This window comes from Electrophorus electricus, chromosome 2 (genome assembly GCF_041902795.1).
Source record: "Electrophorus electricus isolate QZ-2024a chromosome 2, ASM4190279v1, whole genome shotgun sequence".
In the NCBI taxonomy this organism is placed as follows: Eukaryota; Metazoa; Chordata; class Actinopteri; order Gymnotiformes; family Gymnotidae; genus Electrophorus; species Electrophorus electricus.
The window spans coordinates 36936694-36962165 of NC_137498.1; the positions used below are offsets into that span (position 1 = coordinate 36936694).

Genomic DNA, 25472 nt, shown 5'->3' on the forward strand with positions numbered 1-25472 from the left:
AACACAGTTGAGAGTGGTTAACAATTTGTTTACACTAAACACAAGGTAGGCAAACTACAAGTGAATTGATTATAAGAAGTAAGGCAACTTAATAATGAACAAGTAATGAAGAAAAATAATGAAACAATGAACAATTAGCAAATGATACAAGCAAACATCACAGTTGGAAGAGTATTAATATATTATTAATATATTAATATAGCCATACATTATTTCCATTTGAGATCATAGTAGGTTCGAATAGTAAGTATGACTTTGTGAAGCTGTGGGACAAGAAACATGTACATGTGTGAACATGAGAAATGTTGAGATGTTGGAATGAGAAAAGTTGGCTGTCCTGGTTAGATTTTGAGTCTGATGGAATTCATGGTCACAGTTCCTAGAGGTATAACTGGGTTGATCAGATGTTCTTGCATTCCAATCTGTGGGTTTATGACACCTAAGAAGAGTGGGAAGGGTCAGAAAGCCAGAACAGCATGATTAACTGAATAATTAGCTGGGCCAATTTATGGCTTTTTTACTCAGCATTATGGTGCCAGAGGGGTCCTGGTTCATGCCCATGGGCCAGGCGTGAGAGAAAGCCTACCCTGACCAGATAATTTTCATCAGAGGGATAATTTATAGTCTATCTTCTCTTCACAAGTATTTGCATGAATCCCGGACAGCCAATCCTACACAGTTAATGTCAAATTCTCAGTGGAGAGGCAAGACCATAAACCTCAATAGATCAATATTTAATACAATGCTAATGCAAATCCTACTTTGTTTAATTATTCCCATGGCAGGGGCACTGAACATATGAAAGTTAGCTGAACCTATGAGTACAATGGTTTACTAATGTGTCCTTAGTGGCAAAAAAAAACCATGCTATAAATAGCATATTATCTAAAAAAGCTTTGCACCTACCCTAAGTTAATAATGACACTTTTAATTACTTTTAGAAAGCATACATTCTTACATTGTATTAAGAAAAATACAGATGTGGAGGCAGTGGACTCTTAAGAACACGTGGCTACACAGACTTTTTGTTCCCTAGGTATCATCTATCTCAATTTATGGAATAAATGTAGCTCTTTTCTCTCACATCTGTAATTCTAGGAGCACAGTGCACAATAGCTGTCAATCATTTCAAAACTGTGACAATCATAGCACAACATTTTTGTCTAGGTTCTGAACTGGTCCCCCTGAGCTGCTTTCCCAAGATACACTCATTTGAATGGCTCCTCATGTCCAAAAGGAACAGGAGTTTTAGGGAGCTATCTGATAAGTGCAGCAGCTGGAAGATGTGTTTGGTTCAGTAAAGACATAAGAATTCCCCTCTAGGTATTCAGTGTGAGAGACTGAGGGGAGATGGTGGGGGGGGGGGGTTGGTTCAAAAGCATAGTCTTGCTCTTTAGTGCAAACATGCAAAGGGGTTTATAGGTGAAATTGTGTACAGATCCATTTAACAAATATACTCTGCTGCCCTATGACAGTATTTTGCACTTGCATCCATTAATGTTTTTATAGCATGTTGAATCTTTCTGCAAAAAGAAAAAAAAAATCGCTGTCTACCTTTAAATCTTTATATTCTGATTTAATGCTAAGTACCGATATAACATTAAAGTCACATCAAAGAACAATGTCGAATTTTCTTATTGTAAATCAGATGATTTATGCATAAGCAATGGCACCATTCATAATCAAAAACCTTTATGAAATAATTATGTTGCAGATGACTTGACTCTGTTTGGAGGGAACAACCTGATACTTGATGAAATGTGACACGACTTGAATTGTGATGATGAACCAAAAGTCAGCATCGCTAAACTGTGAGTGGATTCTATTTGCACACACTTCAGAGCAGAAGTCTCTGTCCTGACGGGGTGTACCGTGTCTTTAGCAGAAAGTATGGCTCACTGATTAGCACTGCTTACAGCCTGTTGAGGAAAACAACGGGGCTAGAGAGGAGCTTCTGTCAGCGTCACTGTGGCCATATGGTCAGCAGGCCGACTGCACAAAATGCTACACTTTCTCTGATGTCTTTATCCTGAATCTGTTGCATTTGTTTGGCATGCAGTGACATGAGTCTTCAGCAGGGTATGGACATATGTGTGTGTGAGAGAGACCAGTGAATGAATGTGTCTGGTTATGATCGGTTTAAATTACTCAAGCTGAAGTCCTATTGGACAAATGATGGTAGCAAATGAATGAAGCAAGCCTTCTCATAGGTGGATGCTAGACAGTCACTCTGAGGTGTGGATCTTCATTAATGTCTGATCCAGGGAGAGCAGGGTTGGCTAAGGGTTGGCTAAGCAGAATAAACAAGGTTTGATGAAGGTGGAAGGTAATGGAGGGTGGAAAGAATGTAGGTGTGCTTAGGTAATATTACATGCATACTAAAGAAAATTACATTTAAGATTTAAACGTCTGATATAATAATTTCTAATCTTCTTTGTCTCAGACTGTAAATTTCAGACTTCAAGATGTGTGAGAGAGTGACAAAGATTTTTTTCATTCTGTTTTTAAACTATGTATATGTCAATGTGTAAGTGGGTGTGGGTGAGTGTGTGTGCATGTGTGTGTAATAGGGCAGAAGTTGGCAGGATCACAGAAGACACATTATTCATTGAGCAACAGTGTGGTGCATCTTGAGACCAACTGTTCACAAATCACTCTCGCGAGATTAATATGCTACTCTCAGCTAGCACCCAAAGCAAAAAACTTTGTTACCATTCTATTTTAATGTTATGGACATTTTTATATTATGATAATAACCATATTGCAGCATCTAAATCTGAATGGCATTTGTTGCTATATTAACTTGAAGGATATAATGTTGGGAACAATTAGTGTGGCTTTGGGAAGAAGATGACTGAGGCTTTAATGATCAATTTTGATTGGCCAAGCACTGTCTGTACATACAGATATACTCATTATGGAACTGTAGCACCAGACTACTCTTCTACTCTAAAGCTTCTCAACAATTTGAGGTGCTGCTGTCTCAGTCTGCTGGTTTGATTTGGTGCTGCACACACAGTACCGGTGGCTCTCTCTCACTGCAGTCATCCTTGACTTTAACCCAGATCTGCTTATCTTTGTTTATTACCTGCTGGGTCTGTTTGGGAAACATACTTGATGTATGCTCTGTCTAGGTTTACTTGTCCCCTGGTTGTTTTACTCATCAGGTTAAAGAACTAATCATTATTTTATGATATCGACATTATCTAGCTGATGAATACTAGCCTTATTCAATAACTACTGCTCCTAAATTCAGGTTAGTAGGTTTTATATGTGTAGCTATTAATGGCCTATTTTCTATCCCCATCACTTACACGTTTTTTTTTTTTTTTTTCTCATCTGTAAGAGTGAGGGATATATCTTTGTAAAAGCAGGCAGTTCCCATTTCAGGATACACATCCCACAAACAGCCTCCAAGGACATCTCTAATTTTAATGTTTACTGCTGTAGGATATGTCACCATCAGGAAGGCCACACACCTCTGTTAAGTGTTATTGTGTTTTTAGTCGATTAGTGAGCTCAGCTTGAAATGAGAAGGTTTGCTGTTATGGTTATTATATTCCACTGCTTCTGTCCGTTTGCACCACTTGCACAATCTGCACTAGCCACCCCCTTTACAACCAGCATTCGTCACTAGATTTGATTGAGAGATTAGATAACGTTGATGGAGATGTTCACTGCTCTCCCTGGCTGAAAGGGTACTAGATCCCTATTCCTTTGTGCCCTATACCACAGACAGAACACAATTTTAGTTGAGGCCTTATTTTGTTGTAATAACTTGCTGGATGTCTTAGGTTTAACATCTCATTTTTCCTTTGTCAGCCAATGTCTTGATACATTTGACTTTCTGTTGAGTATGAAGTGGCTGTCCATTCTGGGCATTTGGATGACTAGAGCATCAAAGTTGCATATGGTGACTAGTATTATTTTTAGGGAGTTGTAACAGGAGCTCATTACTGCTACTTGGTTCCTTTCTACCCAGAGGTGTCCTACCAGCTGCTTATACAGCTCTTTGCCTCGGTTTATGCAATTTTTTTTCCTTTTATTCAAAGCTGCTGCTGATGTAATCCAGGCAAGATATCTCTGAATGATTCACAAGTTTGAATACCGATGATCGTACAAGCTAAAGGAACGAGATGAGAAGTGCAAATCAAATTTAAATGCATGGTTAAGTGGGTTTGCTGTTTTCATGTTTTTTTTTTCCGATCTCAAATTGCCTTGAAACATTTTGGGGTTCGGAGTTGCATTACACTTCAAAACTGGAAATAAATTTAAAGAGCAAATGTGGTATGAACAATTTCAACTTCAATTTTATGTCATTAAAATAATAACTGAATGATATTTTAAAGCCCTTAAAGTAATTAATGGAATAATTTAATTATTTATTAATACTTGCTAGGAAAAAACACTGAACAACTAGATAAAAGATATTTCTAAATAAACATGCACTCTGTGGATAATTTTTATCTTTGCTGCACTACTTGTATGTACATGCAGTGCCCCAAGGTTCCCTTTGGCAGCCTGATCTGTTCCCTTCTACAGTATGTGTCCTTGCCTGTGTATTTCAGTCATTCTGTCAGCCTGATTGCCCTTAGTGATGGGGGAGAGCTAAATCAGACAGGATTATTAGCTGCTGTGGGTCAGGCCAGGTGCTCAAGTCCTGGACAGACCATTGAAAATGACTGTCTCACTGGCACAATGCATGCCTGCTGGTGCACAAGATAACCCTGTAACCCTTTTGTGGATCCATGCTTGAGAACACTGTGCAGAAAAACACTGTTCAAATGGAAGGTCATGAGCCTGTAAATTTGCATGGTTCATATTTATGAGTGTGTGCTTCCAGTAAAGTTATACATAAGATATGAATGGCTGGCCTATATTATAAGCCTTTCAGCAGTGTATAAAGACTTTCATACATTTATACAAATAGTACTATACACACAAAAAGAAATCCAATAAAACATATCAAAATGCTACCATCAGTTTTATTTATATATATATATATATATATATATATATATATATATATATATATATATATATATATATATATATATATACACACACACACACACACACACACACACACACTTACATACATGCATACATACATACATAACGACATATGTAATGACCTGAGTGGTGCAGGATGCACAGACTCCCTCCAAGGTGATAGACATTTATTAACATACAGCGCAGACAATGGCAATCACATATAACGTAAACAGTGAACACGAACATGGCTACAGCTAACAAGAACACTATGAACATTATAAATATGAACTTGAGCAATGACCTTCAACAATGCACACACCAACAAGAGTTTAAATACATACAAGCACAAGACTAAACCATATGTAGGTGTGTGTTGACAAACAGGATGACTCAAACAGTCAAACTCCTACAGTCACTCTCCGGTCAAATGGCGGGCCATACCAAGTGATCAGCAGGACGGGGAATGTTCCGTGACACACATAGACACACACACACACACACACACACACACAGAAAAAAAAAAAATATATATATATATATCGTTCCTGGTATCACATATTGGACAGCTAAGTGACATTTGACTGAAACATCAAAAACAGACCATTCAAATGAAGCATTTTTACTTCACTATTATTTTAGTTATGTATGGCGCTATGTATGCCTGTGAGCTTTGGTAATTTATTACAAATGCTGTAGGTGCAATAAGGAAGATTGTGCAGAGTGACCATGCATTTGCTTGGGAGGGACTGAGCTTAACAGAGTAATTTTCTGCATCATTTGCATTTGGAATTCTTATGTACACTGACCTCTCTGGTATATATAGTACAACTGTACAACAGGCAATTTTACAGAATATAGACTTAACACAGCCACCCACACCCCCCCACCCCACCCCTCAGCATTATTAACAGTAATAGCAGACTCTGGAAGTAGACACCCAACTCCTCATATAGTTACTTTTCACCAGTATACTTTCATTTAAGTATGATTTCTCCATAGTCTGTCTTTTCTAAAAACATAACAATTCCAGGCAATAGATAATTAGTAATCTAATATTTGTCAAACAGCAATGTCTTAACTTTCCTATGGACACAAAAAGTCCTCAGCAATTCAACACCTATTAATCTGTTACAATTTGGAAATGTAGAAGCTAAGTGACCATACAATCTGTAAGAAATGTTTTTAAACCCTACGTAATTGGACTGGTGCAATTATTCACAGTGGATAACTGCTCCATAATTTGTCTTTTAATGTAGCAAACTGTTCATGAATAATTGATTGAACATTTGAAGCTTCTGTCCTTGCAGATGGTAACAAGCTTACCTTATGGTTTTGCAAATAAGTACTTAAAACATTATTTTTAGATTTGTTCATTAATATCCTTTATTTCTCTATCACCCATGTCTTTCATAGTATAACCTGATCAATCTTTATTTTCTAATAATAACACAGGGATCAGTTTCACCAACAGATTCATTGGTCTGACATTCAAATCTCAGCACAGTCACATACAGGTTAACACAATGTATAATGGCAGGGAGCTACTGAGTCAGTGAGTTATTTGGACAAGATATTAGGCTATACATTGCATTAAGATGGTGTTTTACTTACATAGGGTGTTTTACTAACTGTTTTGCCAGCAGTACAAAGGCTGAAAACTATTGCTAAGACACTCCAGTATGAAGACACAGTAGACAAAGTATTAGGCTGTGTGATAAAAGGGGATTTGGCACTTGGGAGTCAGTGGAAGATGACTGCAGGAAAAGCACTTAATACCCTGTTAGCTTGTCTACCATACTGTGGGAAACACCTGTGGTATAGCCAATGGCTAATAAGGGTAGACATCTAAACAGTGTGTGAGGAAGAAAATCTGTTCAGGCACCTATAGCGGAAAATACACTAGAGATTGAAACTAAAATTCAGTGCTTAAAAGTTGTTTCCTATAAATGTAGTGGCATAAGTTTTGTTTACCTAAGGCATTTAAAGTATTTTAAAAGGAACAAACTACATGGCTATGGGATCTTAGTTCTTTGTCTGTATTTTTGCTGGTAAAACAAGGTAAACATATCATGAACAAATGTCTGAGCTACTGTGTGCTTCATGCATCATAACAAGTGAGTTTGTTATGATCTTACCTTTGGTGCCAAGAGCAGCAACGTAAAGCCTCTCTGGATGACAGTGGTGCAAACACATTGAGAAACAGAGAATGGGAAAGGTTAGTTTCATCATCCCAGAGAGTTGTCATGGAGATGACAGAGTGATGACAAATGAATGTCTTTGCCATGGTTCACTTCCTGCAAGACTTAACACACAGTCAACAAGGCAGCATAACCAATCAGAGGCTAGGAACAAGCCTCCTCTCTACAGTTAACAGGTGTAATTATGCACAAGGCTCTGATTCAGCATAATCACCATGTCAGCTAGAGGCAAAATGAGCAGGACGCACTTCTTCAGGGAATGAAGGTCAGCATCAGTTATACTTGCATGACTGGAAACATTATTCTTATTATAGAAAAAATTCATTTTAGTTGAAGATCACTATACTCCCTTGTCCCATGAAATAGATTACTTTCTTTGTATACTGTGATAAATAAATGGCTTTGTCACATTGTTTCAACAACATTTAATAGCATTTTCTATTTCTGGTAAAAAAAAACAAAAAAAACCCCAAAGAGAATATGCTGGTCTATTCTGTGTATATGTTAATATCCTCTAAAACATAATCTGACATCTTCATGGTTTAATGGAGAGATGATAGATAACGTACATTTGGAAAGAAAGACTCATGTCTTGAGCTATCCTCCAAACCCCTCACAGTCATTAAAATTAACTAGCCAGCATTATCTGTGAGTTCCATTCTCTGACCTCTCTGACCACTTCTGTGACCTCCCATTTCTTCAACTCTGATCAGTGGTTTGCACTCAGCACTGGCAGCATTGTTTTGCCTCATTTCACATTGCACAAGACTAAGCTGTATGTCTCATAATTACTCTTCTGGAATGATCAATGTATGATCATTTAATGTGCCTATCACAGCCCAGCCCCTAGACCCACAGAAATTCATCAGCACAGCAAAGTAATCAACCTCAACAGGCAAACCGCTGAATACCATTTCTCTGGCCCCACCCCTTTGGCTCTGGTTTTTATGAGCATGCTATCCCAAGATCAGCTGTCACAAAAGGAGATCCATCTCCATGCTGCTCCCATTAAACATGCTGTGTGTACAGCACCGTAATTACACTGACAAATGCCGTCGCCTCCTGTCGCACCACCAGCAATTTATGACTGTGGTGACCCAAGTCACCGCCATGCATGAAGAGCAACTTATACAAGGCAAAAAAAAAAACTGCACATAACAGCTACACAATGCATGTTTGTGTATTGTGCATGCAAGTATTCACACACATGCATGTGTTTTTGGTTGGCTGACCACTGTCAACCGAGCATGCTGTGTTTCATACACGCATATCAGCACAGCACCTGTCTCCCAAACTGACATATTCTGCTTTTATTTTTTATTATTTTTCAAATGTATTATCATTTTGCATAGAGTTTCTAAATGCACCTACTTAAAAACTTTTTTTTCTTTAAGACATTTGATGAAGGACATTAGGATAAAGGTCCTGCTAACCATCAAAGACTTATGCCAGAAGACAGAAATTGTGTCAGGGATCAATATGACCTCTTGGCTGTTGTAGGCATATATATATATATACACACACACACACACACACACACACACACACACACACACACACACACACACACACATATATATATATATATATATATATATATATAAACACACACACACACACACAATTTGTGTGGATAATGACATGCCTACTAGAGATACTGATTCTTTGTTATGAGAAGAAAATTAACCTTTGCCATCTCATTTCCTGGAGACTTCCTGGAGACCCTGCAGTGCTATGCACTGGGGTAGCAGGTGTGCCAAGACCGGATGTGTAGGATGAGTGGGGTATCTTTAGTCACCATGCCCTTTAAAACAAGGAAATACTGTCACAAAAAAGAAAGAAAAATAAATCAGTAACAGAGCTCTATAATTTTGTTGCTTTTGGTGAGGTAAAACCTACATGTCTCAGACAATAAAAACAGCAATGCAAATAACACAATACCTTTATTCTTCAGTCAGGTAGAGGAGGTAGATACTCAAGTGTTAAGTTCTGTATGAAATTCTATGTTAATCCTATATCTGTTTTCTGTGAGGTAAATGGGAATATGTTGTTCTTTGGGAATGAGACAACCCTTATTTCTTCCCACATCTCCTACTCGGGTGTAGAGGTCAGACATTAGCTGACAGGGTCCAGACATGCTTGACAACTCAAGCCCCTTAGTGGAAGGCACAGCGGTCATTTAAAGCAGCATCATATGGAGACGGAGCCTGGGGGATGCAGATGTTAATACTAAAAAAATGAATGAGAGAGCAAGCTCAGATAAAAGGCAGGGTGATAGGATTTTACACATCTGTAATAGAATGCGTCACCTTCCCCACTGCTTGCTCCTCCATACCAGCTTGTTCTAGTAAAACCTGTTGCTAGGCGACAATCGTGCAGGTGATTAAAAGGTTTGAGTTGTGAACTATCATAGGACAGTGGTGCATACCTTGATAGAGAGTTCAAGGATATCAATGAAACACAGTAGAAAGATCTTCTGTCATATATAAGAAAATTAAGGGTTAACATATGCTCAGGGACATTACATCAATCACACATAAAGAGTTACATGACATTTCATCATGTGGTAAACACCTTTTTCACCCTCTGAACACAGACTGCATGATGATATATTACAAGTCACTTGTCTGATAGATTATCAGATTTTAACACATCAGAAACAAGGAATTATATGTAAGGTATAAGGAATTCTATTAATCTATACTTTGTGAAAAGTGTGTGAGATGGTCCTTTACATATACAGCTTACAGCATCAGTCACAATAACGACAGAGCAGTTAGACTCAGGTCAGTGCTCAAATGGCCCAAGTCACGCTATCAGATTTCAGCAAAGGAGTATTCATATTCATGTCCCCACTGGACGGATGGGCTCTGGGCAACCCTCCTGGCATCTGGAGACTACCTGCTTTCTACTCTCTTCAGTCTCCCTTATCCCTCTTCAGGAAAAAAATAACACTCCTGTAGTTCTCTCCAGTCTATCACTTCTGTAATTTGGCCCTTATTGGAAAGTTCCACTGCACCTTGCAGTTTAAATTGTGTCTGTCTGCTCTATGGGACGACAGAGCGTGGGAGCTTATGAGGATAGCACAGTGAGATGTGTCATGGTCTTACACTCAGAGACTGGAAGAGATTGCCACATCAATGTGTGTGTGTGTGTGTGTGTGTGTGTGTGTGTGTGTGAGAGAGAGAGAGAGAGAGACTGTGCAGATGTTGAGGCAACTGTCATCAACCCACAGAAATAGTAGCAAATAGTAAGGATGATGTGGTCCAAGCTCTATCTGGGAAAGGCCAATAAAGAGAGAGAGAGAGAGAGAGAGAGAGAGAGAGAGAGAGAGAGAGAGAGAGAGAGGATTTTCCAACATCAGAGTCAATGGAATTTAGTTTCCATTTAATTAAGTTTGACTGACAGATTAATTTAACAAAACCCCCTAAATGAAACAAAGCACAGAATTCTTTAAGGAGAAAGCTACATGGGGGGATTTAAAAGTTAACATGTGAACCCAGCATGCCTTGCATTTTATAAAGTCTCTTTTTCCAAAGTATCCTGTCTGCTGTTTGACATGAATGTGAGTGTAATTCATGCTACCAGTCATGCATCACATTTCTCCTTTAGCTGAATAATAGGGAGAAGACTCAGAAGTGCCAAAAAGGGATTTCAACCTGCAAAACCTTGGCTCAAGTTTAATTAAAATATCCCCAATAATCCTATACAATAATGAGTGCGTTTTAGTAGGACCAGCATACTGCAGCCTACTGCAGTAAAAAGGAATGTTAAAATGGTATCCGTATTTAGAGGTGTCAGACACTGCTGGTTGCATGTTCTGCAGAAATATTCAATTTGACAAGCAAGTGGAGCAGATCAGTGGCCCTGCCAGTCTATCAATTTCCTCGCTGAATGACTGGGCCTTTATGATTAGAGAACAGCAAAATCTGAGGCTGGCTGGCCCAGACCAGACCAGCCAAGCAGTATTCAAACCTCAGTGTTAATAGGAAATTTACATTGGGAGCATAAATGAATAAATTCCTGGGACAGACTGAAAACTGTTCCTGGCATTGTCTGTTTCCAGGACAAAAGTAAAAAAAAAAAAAGCCTGAATGGAGACAATACTTTACCCCTAAATTAAAGCTATTTTTACCCACACGTTTACACACTGTCCTTCATAAATATTGAAATAAAACCTTTTTGCTATCTGCTCACCATGATAGCCATGACACCCTTTTGATATTATTTGAAAGATGGAAGAATGTTTTGAATGATCAGTTATAGTTTGCTTTTATTAGTCAGTTGTTGTGTAGAGGTTTATTATTGTCTTATCAATCTGTAAACAGAACTCTACTGATACAAGTTTGTGCCAAGATGCTATCTGACTTTTCAGTTTGTTTCTGATGTTTTTGAGGAGTACAATATCTATGGTGTTGTGGTGTAACATCATGGTTTATTTGTGCTGTTGAACTTTGTGAATTGGAAGATACAAAATGTTTCAATAGCACATTTTAAACTTTTATTAGAATCTTAATGATTTTTATAATTATAATAACATATAATAATATCTTCAGTCATTTTTATCTCATCATTATTAATTACATCATATGTAATTAATAAGCTTACATGTTTATTTATGTTCTAATTAATGAACTTACATGTTTGTTATCATGTACTGTACAGGCAAAAATAATAAAAGAAATTACACAGTGCAGTTATACTCTATGTGTGCTTAGTTAAAACTTCATGCTTAAATTGAACATAAACATATTTGTAATGCGGAGGCTTTAAGGAGGATGCGGGGATGAGTAGCCTGACAACCCAACACACATTTATTGGACATTCAGACACACACTAACAGAGGCAAAAATCGACAACACAAACACGTAAACGACAGACCGTTATACATATGATAACGACACAATAAGGAACAGGTGTGCAACGTAAGGATGGCGTGGCCACATTGACGAACACACATACACATGCACGGAGACGTTTGGGGGGAGAGGGACCGTACCATGACAATATTTTGTATCACATCATAAGGATCATCAATCCAAGCAGTGTACACAGCAAAAATAAATAATCATTCACAGACACACATACTGTATTTAGAAAATTGTAACACACCAAACCTTTAGATCCAGCCCTAAGGTACAATTTTAATAGGGAGGGGGCCTAGGTTCACCTTCAATCAAATAAGAAATTAATAGTTCTAATTATCGCGTTCTTCCACATGAGCTAACTAGGTGTCCTATATAGCTGTATACCTCCAGATTCTATTGAGATGACCCCCAGTCTCAATACATAGTGTAATTACTGAATACTCAGACATCATGAATTTGCTTATGATATAATTATTAATTATTCAACATTACCTTTTATCACACAGAACTCTGTATAACAATAGAATAACAAGAGAAGAGACAAAATGTTTATAATAAACCTTTTCTTAGCTTATTCCTTTCTTAAACCTAAAACCTCACCTAACAAAATCCCACAAAGTCATACTAACTAAACCAGAACCCCAAAATAATATATGTGGCAGGCCTGAGTCAGTGCTTGGGAACAATGAGGCCAAAAAAATACAATGGCCACTTCACTCTAATGAGCACAAAACAAAACACAAAATATCTTCCCACGGTCAGTCCTCTAGGTATAAACATGAATCCCTCTCCTCAGTTTGAGATGACGTATTATCCCTCAATGGGTTAGTGTTTGTCACACTCACTCTGAGCCCCTCAGTGACCCAGAACATTATCCAGTTCAAAGTCCAAATGATTCTCTCGCTTTCTGTGGACGGATTGAATGATATGGTAACAGTCTTGGAAAATGACTAAACAAGTTATCTTCTTTCATTTAGGATGTTCAGAGGAAATAACTCTTAGCCAACAAAGCTAATACATCTGTATACTACTTCAGTACACTATGTGAAATAAAATAAAGCTTCTCATAACATACTCATAAGCCATTGTTAGACACAAAAGACAGTTATGCAAGGATTCCTAATTTGTAAATCCAAATCACCACTGTGCTTTAGTAAATTTAGTTTACTGTACAGGAAAACCTTTCTTTGTTAACCTCCACCCCATGTCTGTGCCTCTCTCTCTCCCGGAAAAAAAAATCCCTTAAAGACACAATCACTACTGCACCCCAGATTAGCACATTACATTTACAATACATCCACCCACTAGTAAACACAAATTTTCAACTGGGCTACACCCTCCCCCTCCTACCTGTGTACTTTTATGAATATTCATTCCTCTGTATGCTATAGAGGCCACCCTATCCATTGGTCTTCCAGAGCATCATAACTAAGGTGAATAGTAGTTTTTCCTTTCCTCTGGGATCTTCTCTCTCCAACCATCTCAGCTACCTCCTCCATCTCAAATTCTGAAGCTCTATGGGTTTCTTCCTTGTCTAATTCTACGTCTCCTTCTACTTCAGAAGACCCTTGCGGTTCCCATATTTTCTCTGCCTCCAATGTTGCTTCATCCCCCATCTCTTTTACAGTCACTTGACCAGGATCATAATCATTTGGAATAACTACCACTTCTTCCAAGGCATCATTCCCAGGCTGTTCTCTGGAAAAAATCCTTGCCAATTCCGCAATAGCATTCTGGAAGACAATACAAGATTCCCCATATTCGTGTTCAGAAGATGAGTCACTTGCTTCATCCTCCTCATACTGTTTACCTTGCTTCTTTTCAGTGGTTTCATCTCCCCTCTTCCTCTGCACAGTATGAGCCCTTGTTCTTGGCCTATACAATATCTCTCTCTCCTTGTGTGCAGTGGATAATTTCACAAGCTCCCGTATAGGCAACAGATCCCTATGCATGGTATTCATGCCTTCCATTCCTCTTTCTGGTTTTAACTGATAGACAGGAATATCTGGAAGCTTGATTACCATGAGATAGGGTAAGGAATTCCATCTGTCCTGAAATTTATGTTTTCTAGTGAACACTGGTTATGTTTCAAGACCTGATCTCCCTTTTTTAGACCTTGGCCCTTCACTCATTCATCATACCATCTATTGTTCTTCTGATGGTTCTTACTGGAAACCTCGGAGACCATCTTATTGGCATTATGAAGCTCAGCCTTCATTTCTGCCACATACTGATGATAATTCACGTCCTCTCTACCTTTAGCAGAGGTATTAAAACAGATATCCACTGGCGAATGAGCGTCTCTCCCAAACATATGGAAGAAGTGAGAATGCCCTGTTGCTTAATTTTTAGTGCAATTGTATGCATGCACTAGCCGATTTATATGTTGACTCCATTTGTTTCTTTGTAGGATCTAAGGTCCCCAATATTGACAGAAGTGTACGGTTGAGCCACTCTGGTTGGGGGTTTCCCTGAGGGTGATATGGTGTAGTTCTGGACTTATGGATCCCCAGTGTGCCCAGAAGTTCATTAATGAGATTACTCTCAAAATCTCTTCCTTGGTCAGAATGTATTCAAGCTGGCAAATTGTAGTGCACAAAAAATCTTCTCACAAAGAATCTTAGCAACTGTAAGAGTTTTCTGGTCCCTGCTTGGGAAAGCTTATGCATAGTGAGAGAAATGATCAGTTATGACCAAGACATTAGCAGTTCCCTTGGCATCTGGCTCTAGAGATAAAAAATCAATGCAAACTAAGTCTAAAGGCCTACTGCTCGTGAACTTGTTCAACAGTGCTGACCTTGGAGGAAGTGTTTTCTGGGTGATACACCTTCTACAGATCCTAATATAGTCTTCGATCTTATGGCTCATACTAGGCCAATAAAACCTGTTTCTAATGGGTTCTGTGGTCTTTTCCACTCCCAGATGTCCAGCTTCATCATGTAGAGACCTCAGTACCATCAGCTTGTACTCCTCAGGTAAGACAAGCTGCTTCTGCTCTTTCCCAGAAGGAGTTTTTGTGACTCTATGGAGAAGATTTTCCCCTATGACTAACTGTAAACCTTGTAGTAACAAGGGGATGGCTGGGTCTGATCCTTGATCCTCCATCTTTGTTTGTATTGTTTCCATCATTTGTCTTACAGTGCCAATCATCAGGTCCTGCTCGTGGGCTCTCTTTGGGGTCACATTACTTAGTTGCTCTAAAGGGCCCATGTCTATCTGCATTGGAAAGCAATAGACATCTGGAAGATTTTGTGGTGCAACATATAGTTGGTCTACCAGCCTAACAGGCAACTAAGAAGCTTCATGGGTAACTGTGAGTTGACAGATACCCTGCACATCTGCCAGTGAGATCTCTTTCCATTCATCTGCAGTGCATATGTTTGGTGGATTGAGTGACAGTGAGTCTGCATCAATATTATGTTGTCCTGGAACTGAATGGTGAAGTCATAGGTGGCCAGTGCAGAGAGCCACTAGTGACCCATTCATTCAGTTTTGCAGTACATAGGTGAGAGGATTATTATCAGTCATCACTGTAAACTTTGCACCATAAAGATAGTCATGGAATTTATCCATAACAGCCCATTTAAGTGCAAGAGACATTAACTGGTGTATGAGATAATTCTGTTCACCAGTACTTCATTTATGAATGGCATAGGCAACTGGCCCTCGGTCCCTCAGGATGCTCCTGACAGAGGACTGCTCCTAGGCCCTTTAGGCTTGCATCCACATGAAGTATATAGGGCTTTGCTGGGTCAGCAAATGTTAATACTGGTGCATGAGTGAGACAATTGATAATTGTGTAGAAGGCTTCAGTGCATGCCTGGTCTCAGTGCTCTCCAAAGAGATCAAACTCCTTAAAGTATGGCCTCTGTTCACCAGAACCCGTCTTATGCTTCCCTTTGACTGGAGAACAACACTTGATTAGTTCAGTCAGTGGTTTAACAATTGCTGATTAGTTCTTGATGAAACAGCAAAAATATCCAGAGAACCCCCCCCCCAAAAAGACCTCAATGACTTTAAATCAGAGGGCATTCTCCAGTGGCATATGGCTGCTACTTTTTCTGGGTCTGTGGCCACTCCTGCTGTGGACACGATATGCCCCACATATTTGAGGTGAGGCTGACAAAATTGGCAATTATCTAGAGATTCATTCAGGTACATTATAGCTTGGATGAGATGCATGTCACCCATGCTTTTATCCATGAGCCTTTGAAATGTGGCTGGTGCTCAAGTGATGCCTTGTGGCAAATGCGCAAATTGGAAGAATCCAAGTGGGCATATGAAGTCTTTTCTTTGTCTTCCTCTGCCATTGCAATCTGGTAATATCCACTCTGTAAATCTAGTACTCCTAGAATCCTTGATAATTACTGCTGACATGAGATCTTTCAGATGTCGGTATACGTCTTCAAAGTCCATTGCAGCTAATCGTTTGAACGTTTGCAGACTGGCATAGTGTCACTCAGCTTTATATGGTGTTCTACTCCTTTGGCTAGTCCTACGTCCCATTCATCCTCTGAGAATACTTGACTTCTCTCAGAGTTTCTTCTGGAGCCTCCTCCTCCACATTTCAGGAAGACAGGAGTCCCCGAAGTCAAACAAATTTGGATCTACTTTATTTGTCAGGGTTTTTGCTTTGCAGCTGCTGTGTCAACAGAATACAACTGAGCCACTACAGTCCCTTCAGGGATTACACAACCTTTGAAAGTCTCATTTTAAATCAAATCTCTAATGTTATTCTCTTCAATTGCACTGTAGGGGTAACCAGCACTCCTGCAGGTAAAAAGGACATCAGAGGTGCCTACACCAGTAATATGTCCTTACTGAGGGGTCTTCAGGACTCAACCTTATAGACAGTATGTCTCTTGCCTCCTGGTGGTGTCCCAGTTGGCCGGTCATCCACTGGAGAGGACACACCCACTTTAGATAGGGACCGTCCTACACCCCTACCTTGTTCCCAATTACTGGAGTTTTAATCAAGTACACCTGTTCATACTTATCTTTGTTATTTAAACCTACAGGTCTCTGGAGAAGGAGCTGCACATTAGCACTCTAAGCCAGATGGAATACTCATCCCATGCATCGCTTCCTCAGATCCTCAAATTTAGGATACTTCTTTTGTTGTGGATTTGTTTAAGATCATGAAAAATAAAGAGCTCCTTAGCTCAACCTCGCCTCTCGCTTCCTCTGTGCCGTTGCTACCATCACAGAATGTGCAGTCTCCAGGAAGCAAAGCAAGTAGCCCCAACTGGGCTCACCTGCTTGCAGTACAGATGATGGCTCTGGATCAACAGAAGCAGGAAATTGTAGAGATCCATTTTCTAGTGCAGAGCCTTGGTCAATGCGTGAATCGCCTGACTACGAGTTCCGAACAGTGAGCATCCTCTTCTGTCACCCCTCCTAATCAGGAAGGAGTGAGGTGTATGATTGCCACTCCCGAGGCTTACTGGGGAGACCCCAAAAGCTGTGAGGGCTTCGTCGTCCAATGTGAACTTTTGTGAATTTTCTATATTGCAAAGCGGAAAAATGCGAATTGCACAAGAAGGAGATAAACTTCCTGGGCTATGTCATTCAGGAGGGCAGCGTGCATATGCAAGCAGGTAAGGTAGAGGCAGTTAAGGCCTGGCTGAGACCACACATGCGTAAAGCCCTACAGCATTTTCTTGGTTTCGTTCATTTCTACAGATGCTTTATCAAGTCTTTCAGTACCCTGGTGAGGTCGGTGAGCGAGTGAACGGTGAGGTTCTTCAAGGAGCTCAAAAACGCCTTCTCTACCGCACTGGTGCTACGACAACCCAACCCAAAAAAAACTTTCATGGTAGAGGTGGATGCATCAAATGTAGGTGTGGGAGCTGTGCTGTCACAATGACAAGATAATGGAGGTAAATTACACCCTGTAGCCTACTTTTCCCTAAAATTGAGTCCCAAAAACCTTGAATACCTCCAGAACATTAAGAGGATGAATTCCAGACAGGCCCGGTGGTCACTCTTCTTTTCATGCTTCAGTTTCCAGGTTAACTATAGACCGGGAGAGAGGAATTTGAGGGCAGACGCGCTCTCACGCCTATACAATGCTGAGGTGCAAGAAACCTGTTTAGAAACTGTTCTTCCATTCTCTTGCTTCCTGGCATCGCTAAGCTGGGAGATCGACAAACAAATAGAAGCAGCTAACCCTTATCCACAATGTACATCCAATTGCCTGTACATGCCACCCAAACTTTGTGACCCCCTCATCACGTGGGCACATACCTCAATGGAAACTGGTCATCCACATGTACAGCCCAGTTGCTAGGTGCAGACTACTGGTGGCTGCCCTGAACAGGGATGTGGTGAGGTTTGTATCTTCATGCGTGAATTGCGCATGTAGCAAATCACCGTGTACTCTTCCTGCAGGTAAGCTACTCCCCTTGTCTACCCCTTATGTCTGTGGTCTCATCTCGCGGTGGACTTTATTACAGATTTACCTGCATCCGAGGGTAATATGGTGGTCCTCATAATAGTAGATAGATTTTCAAAGATGGTCCGATTTGTTCCCTTGGCAGGTCTACCCATGGGATGGGCAATGTCAGATTTACTCTTTCGTCATGACTTTAGACAGTTTTGCCTACCAGAGGACATCATTTCCAACAGGGGACCACAGTTTACATCGTGGGTGTGGAAGAAACTACTAGGGAAACTGAATATCACAGTCAGCCTGACATCTGGCTACCACCCTCAGGCCAATGGTCAGGTGAAGAAAGCTAACCAGGAGTTGGGTAAGTTCCTCCGACTGTATAGGCAATGACACCCAGAAACATGGAGCACTTACCATGCCTGGGCAGAATATGTACAGAATTCTCTGCATCTAACAGGAACTGAACTAAACCCATTTGAGTGTGTACTAGGATATCAACCGCCACTCTACCCTTGGAATCCCCCTACCTCGGATCAGCCTGCAGTGGAACAGTGGTGCTAATGCAGCGAGCGAGTATGGGAAGAGACACACCAGCACCTGTGCAAGGCAGTCACTGCTTACATGTGGAAAGCTGATAGAAGACGTGGGGTGACTCCTCAGTATGAGATGGGGCAAAAGATGTGGGTAACCACAAAGGACGGCCAAGCAGGCCCTACTGGAAAGCTATCTGCGAAGTACAAAGGCCCTTATGCCATCACAGGGAAAGTCAACAATGTCACGTACAAGGTCGGTCTTCCGGGAAGCAGTCGGGCATCCCAGAAGTTTCATGTGTCAGCCCTGAAGCCAGTGGTGGAGGGTCCTCTCGCTGAGGAGAGCAGCCACTCAGAGCCTCCGCCACCACCACTGGAGATTGAGGGAGGCCCGCAGGACAGGGTGCGAACCCTGCTTGACTCTTGAAAGAGAGGCAAGCAATTGCAATACCTTGTGGACTGGGAAGGGTACGGTCCGGAAGAACACAGCTAGATACTGGCCTTCCAGCTGTTAGACCCCGACTTCACTGCCTTTTTCCACAGGGAAAACCCGTGGAGACCGGCTCCACGGCGGCCGGGTCAGCCGTGCTCTAGGAGGCTGGTGGTGTTTTCAGGGCGGGAGGGGTTCTGTCATGGTTGGCTGGTCATCCACTGGAGAGGACACAACCACTTTAGATAGGGACCATCCTACACCCCTACCTCGTTCCCAATCACCGGAGTTTTAATCAAGTACACCTGTTCATACTTATCTTTGTTATTTAAACCTACAGGTATTTGGAGAAGGTGCTGCACATTAGCGGGTAAAGCCAGATGGAATGCTCATCCCTTGCATCGCTTCCCCAGATCCTCAAATTTAGGATACTTGTTTTGTTGTGAATTTGTTTAAGATCATGGAAAATAAAGAGCTCCTTAGCTCAATCTCGCCTCTCGCGTCCTCTGTGCCAACACTACTGTCACAGTTGGGAAAATTAAGGGATCTGGACAGACTCATATGGCCTCTCCAATGGGCTCATCAGCCTGTTTTACCCGAATGCCTTTGTGTTAACCCTTGAGTGTATTGTCTGGAACCTCATGACGAGTGTTCTATCAAGGTCCCCACTCTCTTTACAGATGGCATTCAACCATTGAAACAGACTTGCATTCATTCCAATAATGACTGGTACATCATCAGGACCTCTGGTTTCTGGACAGATCAGTGCAAGTACTGATATGGACTCCTCAACCCCTGTTCTAGCTACCGGGGATGCTATATCCACTACAATATAAACTAGATAGGGATTATTGGATGTGCTGAGCCCCCAAATAACCAGTCCATCGATAGGCTGGATAGGTACATGTGAAGGATGCTGGGAATACGATCTCTCAAAAATAATTGTCACTTCTGAGCCACTATTTAGCAGGGCATGACAAGGGTGTACATTCACTTTAACTGAAATGGTGAGTGAGGGGCCAACTAACCCCTTTGAAAGATTGCAAGAGTTAGCTTTAACTTGACTACATTTAGAAAAACAGCATTTGCTTTTACCATCATGTAAATTATCGAGTTCACTTTTGGCCTCTTTAGCTCTCTGAAAGCACCAAATTAATTTCCGTGTTACTTGAGTGCAATCCATAAGAGCTTTACAGTGCATAGCTATATATCCATCCTCCTCACCACATCGATAACAACAATAACAAAAAAAAAAAAAAACACCTCTACTCTTATCAGGTCTGTCTACCACAGGGACATGGGTAGTACTAGCCCACGGAGAATCATCTCTAACTGTACGAGGTTGCCCCACAGTAATGACTGTTATCTGATATGGCAAGTGCTGGATATGGTCCTTCAATGCCTGTACTTCAGAGTCTTTATGTGCCTCTGAACTTTAATTTAATTGTTTAATTGTTTTCTGCCAGGACCTAGCTACTTTTGAGGTAGCTGAACCTTTCAGATGCAACACGCCTTGGATTCTGCTCTTTAAGCTCCACCTTCAGATCCTTGATCTACTCCCTAGGATCATTTTAAAGTTGCGTCTGTCTTACAGTAACATCTAGTTTACACCTAGCTGGTTCACTCTCTTCTTCCTCACATATTTCATTAAGGAGGTGGGTTACCTTTTCTCTCTTGCAGTCTTGCTACTGAAGTCTTGTTTCAGTAGCATTATGTCAGAGTCAACTGCTCCTCACATAAGATGCTACATACAGGTTCCACCCTTGTTGTGAAAGACCAACCCTCTGCACCACTTTTGTCAGTGATCTCTCTATTCTACAAAGAAATTCTCTCTGGTAGGCTGGCAGAGTAGCCTGAATGCAAAATACTAGGGGTGGGACTCGATTTAAAAAAAATATCTAATTAATTAGAAGCTTTGTAATTAATTAATCGAATTAATTAATCTTCACAATAATCTGTTTTACTTCCCTTTCCTCATCATACAGCTGCTGGATTTTTTTCGACATTGTCTTTCTGGACGGCAGTTCGTAACTTGCATCAGCTGACGCAATTTGCGGCGTCTCTTGCAACCCTTTATCTTTGACCACAGAGAGCGGTCTACAGTCCACAGCAATCCATCTCGCCAGTGAACTGGTCAATTTGTCTGACGTGGACTTTGACATTTTGTTTCTGAATGTGAACCCCGACATGTGGTTGAGTGTTGACTGGCGACACTGTTTGCTCGTACTAGGAATACTATCACATTTAGCAGCTAAGTTAACATTACTGACCTGCGCGCTAGCCCCAACATGTTTTGCGTTGAGGTGGTAATGAAGGGTGGAAGTGCTCCTAGGATAAGCAAACTCCTTCCTGCATAAAGTGCAAATAACAACATTTTTGTTTGTACTTCCATCTGTAAGTTTCTTGTATTTAAGTTTCCCATCCACCAGCGTAGCCTCTTCTGTCATCTCTATCATGCTCATCACATTGTACGTCAATATAATATGTATGCCTGGAACTCGTGCACTGAGAAACGTTCCACGGTGCAAAAGTGTGATTAAAATGCGTTCATTTTTTTAATTAGTTATTTTCCCTGTAATTAATTAATCGAAATTAACGCGTTAAAGTCCCACCCCTACAAAATACAGATCTTCCCCTGACTCAGAAGTTTCAATTTCACTCTCAAATCTGCAACATATTCAAGGACTTTAGCTTCAGGACTGTTCACTCTAACAGCTTTAATTATCTCCAAAACAAGCCCCTTTGGGCTTTCTACAATCCTTCTTTGCTTTTCCTTGTCAGAACATTCACATTAAGATATCATTTACCGGGTTTGTTCAATCCAGTTATCCATGGTCTCTTCCCCAGGTGATTTAGGAACTGTACCAGAGTAGGTGCGCAGACATCAGTAAGCACTGCCATCTCTAGTGGGTTTTATTGTTTTCTCCAACAGTCCACCCAGTGAATTAATAATAGACTCAGGGGAACTTATACTTGGGGCAGGAAGAGGAACTAAAGCATGTACATCAGTTACAAACTTCCCTTCATCATCCAAGAACTTTTGGCATTTAGCTGCAAAGCCCAAAGAAGCTGGTTCGCATTTACTATCCCCTACAATTTTCCATGGCTTTGCAACACCCTTTGGCCATACCTCCAGTGAAATGCAGGATGGATTCATCTTTTCATGGCACTCACACCAAACCATAAGAGTATGTGGGTCACTCTTGGTCTTATTAGCTCATACACGAACTCTGCCAAACATCTTAATTGTATATAGTTGTATACCTTCAAATTCTATTGAGATGACCCCAGCCTCACCACAGAGTGTAATTACTGAATACTTGGATGTCATACATTTTCTTATGACATAATTATTAATTATTCATGTCATGGACTGCTCCTCCCCCATAAGTCATGTGGTAAGGCCCGCCGCATACAGGGGGGGTCCACATATGTACTGTGAATATCTGTTTTGTACCTACTTCCCTTTGGGATTGCATACACATACACTGGGTTTATTGTTAAGTGTTAATGTGTCTATTTAAACCCCTGTTCATGCATGCTCCGTTTTGCTGGTCATTGTCGCTACGTGTGTGTTAACTCCTGGCTCTGTAGCATTAATGTTGGTTTGTATAGTTCCCGTTAATATGTATACATCTTCGTTTAATGTTAAATGTATAGTCATGTTTACTGTAAGTGTTATGTGTGAGTGCCACATGTGCCATCTATGTTTTATGTTAATAAACAAGTTTCACAGATGAGGAAGTCTGTGCATTCTGCCCTGCTCCATGCAGCATTCAGGCCAGCTTCGTTACAGAATGACCAACCACCGCAGGATGCCTATTTCCCCGTCATGAAACAGACTTCCTAGTGGGAGTTGCTTAGGTACATTGCAGGGTTAGCAGGTGCTGCAGCACAGCGCCTTATATGTTTCTGGATTGGCACTATTCTTTATGTGTGTTCATGCCTTGTGTGTGTTTTCAGGCACATCACGTCGCAGGGAATGATCAGACTGACCCAAGAGAGGCAGGCACTCTGTCTTTCTCCCTCGCTTGGGGAGGTTTCCCAAGTGGGAGGTTCCTGGGCTGCCTTGTGCTGGGTGGGCACCGGGCAATGCCACACGGTGTTTGTATGGTAGCACGGCGGCCCGGAGTTCACTATCCCAGAAGGGAAAGCGTCAGGAACTGTGCCCCTAGGGAGGAGTCATCTTCGAGGAATGCTCCCCCCTCCACACATTACATGGAGCATCCCGGAGTACCCAGATAGAAGCAGGGACACTGCCTTTCTCCTTCGAGAGAAGTTTCCCCAGTTGGCGGTTCCTGGTCTGCCTTGTATTAGGTGGGCACCGAGCATAGCCATGTGGTGTCTGTTTGTATGTATGTGCACGGCAACCTGGGATTTGCAGTCCCAGAGGAGGAAGCTTTAGGAGCTGCGCCCCTTCAGGATTGCATACATGCGCACAGGGTTTATTGTTAAGTGTTAATCTGTCTATTTAAACACCTGTCCGTGTGTGCTCCCTTTTGTTGGTCATTGTTGCTACGTGTGTGTTAACTCCTGGCTCTGTAGCATTAATGTTGGTTTGTATAGTTCCCGTTAATGTGTATACATCTTCGTTTAATGTTAAATGTATAGTCATGTTTACTGTAAGTGTTATGTGTGACTGCCACCTGTGTCATTTATGTTTTATGTTAATAAATGTCTTTCACAGATGAGGAAGTCTGTGTGTCCTGCCCCGTGCCATCCAGCACTGAGGCCAGCTTCTTTACAGAATGACCAACCACCACAGGATGCCTACTTCCCCGTCATGAAACGGACTTCCTAGTGGGAGTTGCTTAGGCACGTCCCAACCTGCAGCCTGGATCCCAGGAGACTGGGGAGAGTACCATGACCGAAGTTCATGGAAACTCTGGAAGGGGAGAGGAACACCCCCTGGAAAATTTTGGGGGGGCTTAGGGCGATCGAGTCGGCAAGATCTACAGCCAAGATGAGAGATCCCAAGTTCTTCCGCTTCTACAGACCCACCAGGAGGAGGACTGGAGGGGTCCGCCCAAAGTCCCGGAGGGGGAGTTCCTCTGGGGCGCTCCTAGAGTGGCAGGATTAAGGAGGACTGTTAGGGGAGACTGCACGTACGGAACCAGGGCGGACATGTGCCCCCGTGCGTCCGAAGGGCCCAAGGATATGTTTACAGCGCCTGCGCGGTTAGCAGATGCTGCAGCACAGCACATTATGTGTTTCTGGATTGGCGCTATTGTTTATGTGTATTCACGTCTTGTGTGTGTTTTCAGGCACATCATGTCACATCGGTGTATCGGACTGACCCAAGAGAGGCAGGCACTCTGCCTTTCTCCCTCGCTTGTGGAGGTCTCCAAAGTGGCCCGCCTTGTGCGGGGTGGGCACCGGGTGTTATGTGTGAGTGCCACCTGTGTCATATATGTTTTATGTTAATAAACGTGTTTCACCAATGAGGAAGTCTGTGTGTCCTGCCCCACACCCTGCGGCACTTGGGCCAGCTTCGTTACAATTTGACATTAACTTTTATCACACAGAACTCTATATAACAATGGAATAACAAGATAAGAGACAAAATGGTTATAAAAAGCCTAAAATTCCCCACCCAACAAAATCCCACAAAGTCATACTAATTAAACCATAACCCCCAAAATAAAATATGTGGCAGGTCTGATTCACTGCTTGGGAATGTTTAGGCCAAAAAATACAACAGCCACTTCACTCTAATGAATAAAAAAACAAAACAAGAAACAGAGTCAGTCCTCTAGGTACAAACATTAATCTCTCCCCTCAGCCTGAGATGGGACAGTATTTGCAACATGCTGTCCATTGATGGGTTACTGTTTGTCACACTCACTTTGAGTCCATCAGCGACCCAGAAGGTTATCCAGCTCAAAGTCCCCATGACTCCTTCTCTTTCTCTGTATGGATTGAATGATATGGTAATAGTCTGCAGCATAAAAAGCATTATCTTCTTCTGAGGAAATAACTTGTAGCCTACTGGGGTAATACATCGGTATACTACTTCAGAACACTACATGAAAAGAAAATAAAGCTTTGCTTTGAAGCTTC

The 25472-nt window shown here is 41.3% G+C and overlaps 1 long non-coding RNA gene across 2 annotated transcripts in view; it reads right to left on the reverse strand.

The window, feature by feature from the left end:
* Nucleotides 1-21870, reverse strand: part of LOC113571793 (uncharacterized) — a 29387-nt gene extending 7517 nt beyond the window's left edge. The window contains exons 1-4 of one of the 2 annotated variants that reach the window (XR_014126711.1): nt 21683-21870; nt 8881-8997; nt 7131-7163; nt 5166-5401 (exon numbers count right to left, since the gene is read on the reverse strand). This is a non-coding gene — a long non-coding RNA (uncharacterized LOC113571793). Of the gene's footprint in view, nt 1-5165; nt 5402-7130; nt 7164-8880; nt 8998-21682 lie in introns of those variants that run through there. The other variant, XR_003410029.3, reaches the window with a different exon arrangement.
* Between the last annotated feature and the right edge of the window lie 3602 nt (nt 21871-25472).